Source organism: Hylaeus volcanicus, chromosome 3 (assembly GCF_026283585.1).
Source record: "Hylaeus volcanicus isolate JK05 chromosome 3, UHH_iyHylVolc1.0_haploid, whole genome shotgun sequence".
Taxonomy (NCBI): Eukaryota; Metazoa; Arthropoda; class Insecta; order Hymenoptera; family Colletidae; genus Hylaeus; species Hylaeus volcanicus.
The window spans coordinates 2807737-2818157 of NC_071978.1; positions in this window are offsets into that span (position 1 = coordinate 2807737).

Below are 10421 nucleotides of genomic sequence, written 5' to 3' on the forward strand. Positions count from 1 at the left end.
GGCGCAGAGTACGGAGAGGTGTAAATGACAACCGTTTTATGGGTAACACTCGTGCACGATATTACCAAGTCCGTTTGAACGCGTTCCGCGTCTGGAAAAGTAATAGCTGAAAGCATTAAAAAGCCTGTAAATAGGATGCTTAAGATCCGCGAATCTCGAGTGGACGCAAATGCATCAGCAGCCATCGTATTGGCTGAATTCACGGTGAAATCGGCATTGAAACTCAGGTTTCGAATCAGATCGAGTTCTTGTACCTAAGAGGGCCGCTAACGACCGCTTTTTAGATTTCCTCGTCTCCTCTGGAAATACGGCAGATATCCGACAATCGAATTTCCTGAGCATTGACCAACTCTTGGAAGGCATTCGAAGGCCCGAAAGTAAGAATTCGTAGATTTGCTCGACCTCGTTTCCAGGCTGGGCGATATTTTGAGCACGTAGTCGCCGTTGGGATTAGTTACGTGAATCAGCGATTTTTTTATAACTTTATCGTGCTCCGTCGTCATCTCATCGCAAGGATTGGAAATGACATCGCTGCTCGAGCATAGAGACGCTGAGTCTTAGAACGCATCTCATTATTGCGACAATCGTCGAGCGGATTACCTGTACTTCGAAACTTTCCAATTCCACTTCGTGCTTATCCCTCGACACTGCGTTTGTTATTGCCTAATGGTTTTCCGTTAAACATTTACCAGTGCAAGTTCGCAGATTGCTGTTTGGCGCTAATCAAAGTTCACATCGTTCGAGAATCCCCAGAGTGGTTCAACGTGCATGCAGTTAGATATCATGTTTCCGGAATGAGAGACCTGGCTGGAGTATATAAAGAATCAGACATCAGATTTTAATCTTCGAGTTCGTTAAGGAACAACGTTTATACCGTAAGATACATTACTTAGCTAAGAGTTCTGTTCTGGAGACTCGAATTTTATATACAAAGAATGTGTTGTCATCCAATATAGACAAATTAGGTAGGTAGATACGTAGAACACATTTTGCAGTCGTTGAAAGAATGTTGCCGCAAGACAGGCCGAGATTGATTACCGTAATTAAACGTCCCTGTAATTGGACGGTTCAGGAAAAATAAAATTTCCTGCCCCAAGGAAAATAATTAAAACAATCGTTTCTATCGTTGATTTCTTTCTTCCAACCTTTCGAGATAATGTATCGTTTGTAGTTACAGTGGCACTTAACGTAAATAAGGAAGGAGAGTAATGGTTTCTCTTGTAGACGGTGATTGTCTGAATGTAATATCGTTTACTGCGTCTTTACGGTTCTCTACGGTGCTTGAAAATTGTTTGACTGTAATGTAATAAAAAAATGATTTCGGGAATTGCCTGTTATCGTAAAATCTTTTCTAGGTTGCTGTTGCTGCAATTGCAGGATCGTGAAAGCGAGCTTTATTTATAAGGGTGAGAAGTCGTATAATTTGACTGTAACACCTAATGTACTAGTCTTGCACTTGTTTGCACTAGGACTACCTAGTACCTGGCTACCTGGCCACCTTATAGCTCGGGTAACTCGAGATTGCTAAACCCGTACTGTAGCAACAATCAAACTACAGCCTCTGAGTCTAGCAGGATCGTTCTCGTCATCTTCGACTCGAATCTAATTTCCAAGGAAACGATTTACTTGTTTATATCGGATAGCCAGTCTCGGAAACTGCTCGAGCCTACGCGAATTTACGCGAATATCCATACGATACGGTCTTTATGCGTCGGTAGAACGTAACAACGAGCAGGATATCCGGAACGCTGGCTGCGGCAAGATTCATACGTTCCGCGGCACGCTTTGATAGCTCTTGTATGCACAGGCTGGTATCCAAGTCTCCTGGAAACAGCCATTCTTCGGGATACGACGTAATACCGCCGCAACAGTTTATTCGCGTTTTATCATTCCTCAAGACGCGATTTTATTTTGTTGTGCTCGCGCCGCAGCCGTATCCCACGCAATCTGCTCCCTTGCACATGCGAGCGTTTTCATATTCCATTTACCGGCAGACATAATTCCATTATTAACGGTGGCCTCTTTAGGAAGAGGAATCTTCCTGTTTTTAGAGCTCCTCTGCCATTAAGCTGTCCCGGGTTACACGTTTAAAATTCGCGTTACTCACAGATGCGACATATTTTCGAGACGTCACCAGACGACGAATTAAATACTCTCTGGAGTACTCAGATCGTTGGCTTTCCAGAGAGAATATAGCGACGAGAGTTGCGCTAGATGTGTCGAAATTAGCAGTGGTGAATTATTCCGTAGGCAGAAATTGTCTGTGGTTCGAGGAGCATAGAGGAAAATCGAATCAAGGTTTCAAAGTCACTTGTATAGTTAATGTCGGGGGAGTTAGTGAAGCCAGAGAGGTGTAATAAATCGATATCCAATTCCCGACTTCAAGAAGAAACGAAAACGAAGCTTAATCAAATATCTGTTTAGAAATTAATCGAAAACATTCAAGAATCTTCGAAGCGGAATTCTCGAGCACGATCGCTGCACGAATCGACGGAACTAACTACTTTGGAAGTGCGACGCAAATCCGATTGGCTCTCCTCCGGAAGGAAACGTCTGAACTTTCGTGCAGACCTAATAAATTTCGAATCGAGTATCTGCGGCGCGAGCGGGCTCTCATTCGCGCTTCGAGGATACGCGTCGACGCGTCCCTATACACGCGAACGCTGTTAGTTGCACGTAGACAATTCGAGATGGTGGATGTTAGACATCTTCCGAGGTCTCCATTAGCATACATCCGTGACACCAGTGCTCACCCCTGACTTCCCACACCTCCTCGCGACCCCGAGGGGGTTAAATTAACTCTCTCCCCGCCAGTAGCGTCTGGCGGAGTTACACGTGTCCTTGTTCCACTCGAACGTCGTAACGACTTCCTATAGAAATCTAGCTTGCGGCGACCGCGCAGTCGCGCGTTTGTTCCCGCGAGATCGATTCGAAACTACTGGAAATCGATCCGTGGATTCTCGATCCGTTACTATTGCACACTCGTTCGAGGACTCGTTCGTTAGCTGGCGATCGGAGCCGGTGGATAGCAACGGCAGAGTCGGTTATCCGCCGTGCGAAATTGGATCACGTATTTCTTTGCGCGGGGGGTAGATATTAAGCTAGGAGTAATGCAATAAAGTGGAACAGCGTTCGTCTTCACGAACGGTCAGCGAGCGTAGACGGTTAACAAGTGACTTATACAAGTTAATCGCGTGCTCGATATTGCTGGCCTAATGTACATCTTCTAGGGGAAAACACAACTGTCCTCCACGTATTTCTACACGATCGGTTCAAATCTGAATGCCCTGCGAGCCCCTGGCGAAGAGCTACGTCAACAGCGAGAACACGGGCCAGCGGAGGGGATGACGCCTTCTCATGTATCCGGGGCGAGACGTCCTCATTTAACCGAGCAGTGCTGCACGGTGTAAACTGAATCAGAGTGGAGCGAAGCTGCGTCGTGAAGCGTGGAATGAGCGAGAGAAGAGGCGTGCACAGGTCGAGAGATACAGAAGGAAACGAAGCGATGAGCGGCAAAAGGGAGACGACGGACGACGGCCAGAGAGGTGAAGAACGCTCTGAAGCGAAGAGGGGGAGGGAGCCTCGATGTCGCCACCCTTTTCACCCTTTACCTATACCCTGGCAGCCGGTAATGGAATTGCAAATCCGACGACATTACATGCCTCTTGGCAACTTGTGATTTCGCGCCCGATCCTACGCCAGCAAATACTCCCGTGATCCCCCCTATTCTGTTCTTCCTTCTCATCCCTCCCCCTCGACACTCTGACTAGCTATCCTATTGCCGAGACGTTCTTGTTCGATCCCCCACCTTCCAGAACGAATCGGGAGGATTCGAATTAACTGCTTCGCTAACGCTGGCTCTCGGATGGATGTGACGCGATGACGAAGGATCACCGCTAGCTTCTCCTGGACTCCCTATGGCGCTCGAGTTCTTGTAACCGGAGTGGTCTTTAGTCATGGGCCATTGGCGACCAGAATCGAGCCTCGAGAATCTCAGGTACTGGCTAAATTGCCAACCAAAGTGTCAGCAAAGTTTGACCGTTGCGAGCTTGCCACCTTCTCCTCGGTTTCGTGGGTTACCGTGAGATCATTTCCTGTTGCTAGTTTTCGTAGTTTCAACCGATTGCTGTTGAGAGTTTGCATTGGTCTCTGTTGGTTGTTCCGCGGAGACTTCGTCGTCTTGATCGGTTCCGGTGTTGAGTGCTGCGTTCACCGATTTACATTCGAGAGGGACCGTTCCCCCGTAATATAAGATTTTCTGTTCAATTATTACTAGTACATGTGTAATTTCGATATCATTTTAATCGTCAATGTGGAAACAATCTGACAGTAGATTTAATCTTCTCAATAGCAACATACTTCGAATCTCTCTCCTTGATCCATAGTTAATTCCAACTTTCCACACGTTTTCGGAATGACCACATTTTATTACTCCCAGTACATTATCGTTCGCTATGAGCCACGTAAGGTGCGCTAAAGGGGTCATTCCGGATCCTAAGGGGTCATCAATCAAGCTACTTTGGGAGAGTCGTGACTAGAACTGACCTATTACATGTCTGGGTCACCGGAGTGACTCGGGTCAGTGTTTCGTTGCTGGGTCACACATTCTTGAAATCCGCGAAAATGTTTCTCTCCGTGAGAAATAACCCCACGCGGAAATGGTAGCCGTGAGGTATAGCGGTGGTGATAACGACGATACAACTGGGATGATTTCTCGTTCAAATATAAGTTGAAAATATAGATTGACCTTTCTTCGCGGCCTGAAGAATGAAGTATGAAGAGAAATGCATTGTTGAGATATAGGAGGATCAGCACAGGAGAGATTTACACGAGCGTATCGGGTCAGACGCCGAAGACTTGTAACTGACCAATAACGGCTCAATATACTTACGCGTGGAATCTCGTTTTCCTTAACCAGGGACTAATCTGACCTTCCTCCTACAATGCAATCTCTTCAGTGAGACTCATATTCTTCGAATAATTTATTATTCAACCATTTTAAGAGCATACTAATTCTATTGTTATTAGAATATGAACATTAATATTTTTTTTCCATGCCCAAAAATCTATTAAAGATGAAGTTCTTGTGTCTGAAATTACAGTATCGTCTTATGGGTTAGCAGAGAATTGAAACGTCTCGCAAATATCGGTTTTCTCGAGCAAAGCGAGAGCTGGACCGTCACGCGCATTCTGGCGCTGCTCTGATCGTTCTCGTCGAGGTTCACGACGTTGTCTTCATCCTAGCCAGCAGGAGATTAATTCCCAGAGACAATTTTACGGGACACTCCCTGAAAACTAATTGCGCGTGCAACGCCGTCAACGTTGGAAATCCTCCTGCAACCTTTGACCGTCGGAAACTGCACGGCGTCTCCGTCAACCTACGATTTCCTTTTTTTTTAACGACATCCAGAGCAACGAGTGGAAAAACTGTAGCCACAACCAGCGGGTGCAACAGGCGATAAACCATAAGTCGTTGTAACGCCGCCGTAGAATATCCGCGACACGTATTCGCTAGGAATTTAAATCATACACGCGGCGGTTAGAGAAGGTGGATTGTAAATCTTAACTCGCGTACCGGTGGTTGGATTTATAGTGGCGCTGGTAATCCGCCTGGCCCGTGGTGCATTTGTTGCTCGGTGATATTATTAGGTGGCACATACGCGGTGATATCGTAATTAATTCGTTTCCTCGAACTGGGTAAATAGCGAGAAAAAGGAGAGGCCATTTTACGCGCTTGTTATGCTTCCTGGTTTCGCGCTGGATATCGGTTTGCGGTCAGATCTGTGGCTAGGGATGATACTGTCCAGGTGCAGCCGCTCAAGGTTTTCGGACTCTATTACTGAGTCAGCGTCGTGCCTCCCTTACTTTGAAGGAATGCTAGTCGAAGGAAAATATGTGAACATGTTACTCGAATAATGTGTATATTGTTGTACACAATTGTCGTGTTGCAGCGTTGAATAAATATAAGGCGGAACAAGAGAACAAATAAATCTTCAACGTATCGGTTCCTTCTATCTTTTATCAGTCGTTTCGTATTTGGATAGCTCGAAGGTTCCACAGAACTGCAGTCTTGGAACCGCAGCTTTAACCCGTGACCGTGGAGACAAATTCGATGACCCCGAGGTAGCTGCAGGGGTTGACCCCTCTTTTGAACTTTGAAACGATGAAAAAGGGTCGTCAAGCAGGGAGACTGTAATCCCAGAATCGACAGTGACACGAGACGAGCTCTTTTTATCCTCCTTGCCGCTTCTCGTCCGCCACTTGAAACGTACTTGCATTTAACTACCCTACCTTTTCATTTTCTTTTCACTTTGAAATACCCACCGTGCATTACAATATTTTACTTCTGTAACGCTCAGCGAACGCCAGCTATGGCTGAGGGACGAAGATGGGCATATTCGGAATGAGGAATCCCCCTGTGCCTTCGGAGACGTCTTTGAAATCCATTCCGGGAATGACAGCCTCGATTTTCGCGTGCACTCTCCGCGGTATGCAGAATAATATTTAATTTCTTAAGAAATTACTTCGTTCTAGCACGTATTCAAACGTTCCGCCATTGAAGTTAAAATTTGTGTACTTCTTTACGTTTCTCGTTGCTCTTTAATTAATGGCCCTTTTTCAAACGAATAGATAAAAAATGAGTGCTGGAAGAAGTGGAATCTCTCAACGGGGACTGCCTTTCAACGACATCATTTTTTGTTTTGCTGTCAAAATTACGCTCGAGCAATTAGCGTGAACTTTAACTTTGACGACATACATCCGATGAAAAACGTAAAAGTTGCAGAAAAAGAAGGAAATACATATATTATCAAGGAGAGCGTGGAGAAACGAAGAGCATTTAAACAAACGAGTTCACACCACAGTCGAGTGCATCAAGCCACCGCAGTCGATTGTTACATATGCAAATATCGCTGTAAATTATACATTTAAATAATTTGCATTTGTACAACTTCAATCGTCAGCCTGCGTACCCAATTTCGACCACCTCGAAAATATCTACATAGCAACAAACAGCATAACGTCCCCGTGACAGCTTCCTCAGCTTCTATCTCATCTAACCGAAATTGCAATTTGGTGACTCGAGGTCGCATTAACTTCCGAACGAGAGAGAGAGCCGCGTCTTCAAGATTACTCTCGAGTAGTGATCCAATTAAACAAACTCGACGAGTAGGGCATCGGCTACCCTATCATTAGCGTCCATCAGAATCCGTTCGGTTCGTCTTACGAGACGCCTCGTTTCGAGTCGAGGCTCGAATGGAACAAGCTTTGAATTCTCGTTATACTTCGTTCCCTGAAACGTATTTGCGTTTCCAATTAATTGGGGATCGGCGACTACGTCACGAAACTTATTTGCGGAGAGACAGTCGCGTAGCCTACGCTCCGTCTCCTCGTCGGAATTTCCCCTCCGCTCCCTATAATCGCAATTGGGAACGTTTATTGTTGCGTTTCGTAGGGATGATGCCCAGGGGACTCGTTAGCGACGTGCCGAGGCGTCTCTCTGTTAAAGTGGCTTGTTATATATCCGTTAGACCAGCGCGACGCGATTCTCAACGAACGGATAGGACTTCTGTCTCCACAGTTGACGTCTCTGCACCCTGAACTCTGATGGTTAATTATCAAATGGCAATTGTCGTTGTCATTCTTTGAACAAGCGGATGCTCGAAGAGTTCACTTCTTCTTAAGTTAGCAGAGAACTAGACTCTACCATCTTAGATAGAGTCAAATACTTAATGAATAATGCTAACACTCGCGCACTAGGCAATTTAGTGCTTCCATCTAGAGGCACCTGTTTCCCATAATTCTGACCCGTCTCACATGCACTGGAACTTTATGGAAGATTGTACTTCGATTCTGGCAAGAACGCGACTGTTGCGGTGTAATGGATCGTGGAGCCAGTACTCGAGACCGTTTTTCTCATTTCTGCTGAGTCCTTGATCGCTGTTAACAAATGGTAGCAGAAGAATTTCGATAGATGGTGGTCTCCCTTCGCGTACCCAGGATCGCTCCCTCGTGGTCAGTTTTTCCGCAGATGTAACGAGTAGAAGCTGAGAGCCATCGAGAGAAGGAAAATGGGAGCAAATAAGGAGAACGCTCCGCCGTTGATGCAACAGACTTTTTCGAAATGGTCTGCCTGCTTCCATCCAGTTTCGTCTACGGAGTCCTCTAAATTCCGTACACATTTAACTAATGCCCAGGGAATCTGCATAATGCAGGCGTGGTTCATTTAGTTCTGACGAGGGGTCGGTGTCCTGAGCAAAGAGTCAAGACAACTTATGTTATGCAAACAAGGTCGATCTGGCAAGGTCGATATAGCTTCAGTTTCAAACGAACAGTTCTCCCTAGACGTCTTGTTGTTACTACTTCGTTCCAATAATCTTAGCAGTATCGAGGCTGAAGTTTCGTGGCCGGTACTGGGTGTCGGAAAGCTAGCTGGAAGCTAGTCTTTACAATCTGTAAGAATCTCCTATCTACATAACTAAAAGTTTAATATTCGAATTAATAACAAATGAATAAAAACACGAATAAATCTACAACCAGTACCGATAGTCATCTTCCCTGGAAATGAATCAGATTTCCGTTTGGAAAGAAAAATGGCTGATCTCCGAAAAGAATGATGTAACTCGATATCGAGGGACATTCGATCAATCGTTATAGACTGACAACGAGGGGTTGGATGGCTCTGTGATATTAAACGTTTCCTCGACGGGGTGAAAAAGATAATCCTCCCGTATCTTAGGACAGCGTTACGTGCGGAGGTTGCTTAAGCTTCCAGCGTGGGGCGAGGGGGTGGGAAGCGAGGGACAAAAATATTGCGAGCTACGGGGATTCGAGAGCAAGCGCAATCGACGCGAACGAAACGATTCGTCTGTTTTTGTAGGGTTCGATCGCAGCTAGTCGAAGCAAAAGCGACGTCGGCGCTGCAGGCAGCCAGCTCGACCGCGATCGATCTCTCTAATTAAATCGTTTTGTATTCGTGAATTACACGGGCACTTTGCAGAGAGATAGATTCAGATAGGACGAGCCGATTAAAGGTTTTACGATCGCCATTAAACACCGTGCCCGTTGAATCGTAGTGCGTCGCCTCCGGTTACTTTCCGTACTGCTTCCTCGCGATGAATATTTGCATTAATTTCTTTAACTGGCCATCGTTTTTCATCGAAGCCTGTAGTAGTTTCATTTTTGTTTGGGTGAATAATTTCTTGAAAGACAAAATGAAATAGGTACAATGGGGGTTAGCCACGAATAGGCGTGCAACGTAGATTGGATAATATCATGCCATGGATGGCAATGATTTATTAGCGAGCAGAAATCGAAGCGAAAAATTGTCGATTCGGAACGATTTCTGGGTAGCATAGCGATGCTTTCCCGCGAACGTGGAGCAGCATTAAATGGGTTTGACGGGTCGCAATAATTTGCAAGCTCGAAACGTCAATAAATGCACGTTCGCGCGCGTTTATCGGTCCGACTGTTTGCCGTTCCGTCAAAATTCGAGTATTAGCTTATCAATCCAATCGTTCCGACGAAATAACGGGCCGTTGTATATCGCATCGTCGCTGCGTTCTGCCGTTTATAAAACGCGCGCGATATAACCGTTTTCATGACGCGATCGATGCGCCACGAGCACGCTTTTCGTTCTCGCTCCGACCATAATTTAGCAGAGTGTTGGCGCGCCAATGTAGATTCGAAAGTGGTTCCTTTAACACGCACAAATGGTAGAGTTGTTGCCAGGCTAGATACATTCTGAAAAGGCCCTTGTCCTCTTCGTGGCGGTTACAAAATTGACCAAACAGAAAGTTAATTATTCGATACTGGAAATTAAAGATTTAACCAAACGCGAAGTTAATCGATTTGCCATCGAAGCAGCCCAATTGACCGTCCAGCGAACGACGAGCAAAATTCGTTTGGGGTAACCGATGCGCGGATCGGGATTAGAGGCGGCGGGGTCATTCGTCGCAAATTGGGGTTGTATACACGGTTGCGGGCAAATCATTTCGAGCATATTTATGGCGACAGAAACAAACGGGTACCCGTAACGAGTGCCTCGAGTTTTCCGTTCCTATTTCCAGTTTACGGTTATTGGCGTCTATGGGGTATTCGAATATGAATTTCTACGCGACGTCAGAGATGGCCAGAATTTTATTCGAATAACAGACGACGCACAAAAACTATGTATGTATGTATAGAGATCGATTCGCAACGTTTATTCGATCGGACCGTCTCCCATTCCGATTGCAATTTCGATTGAATGGATAACACGTCAAAACGCTAAACGAAACATAACTGTCTGTATATGATTTTTACTGAGTCCATAAGGCGTTAAAATGTCACCAAGCAAATTGACTCTGACAGTTAAAATAATAACGTCACATAATCAAATTTTAGAATTTTACGTATACCTCTGGCGTCATAACGTTGTTATT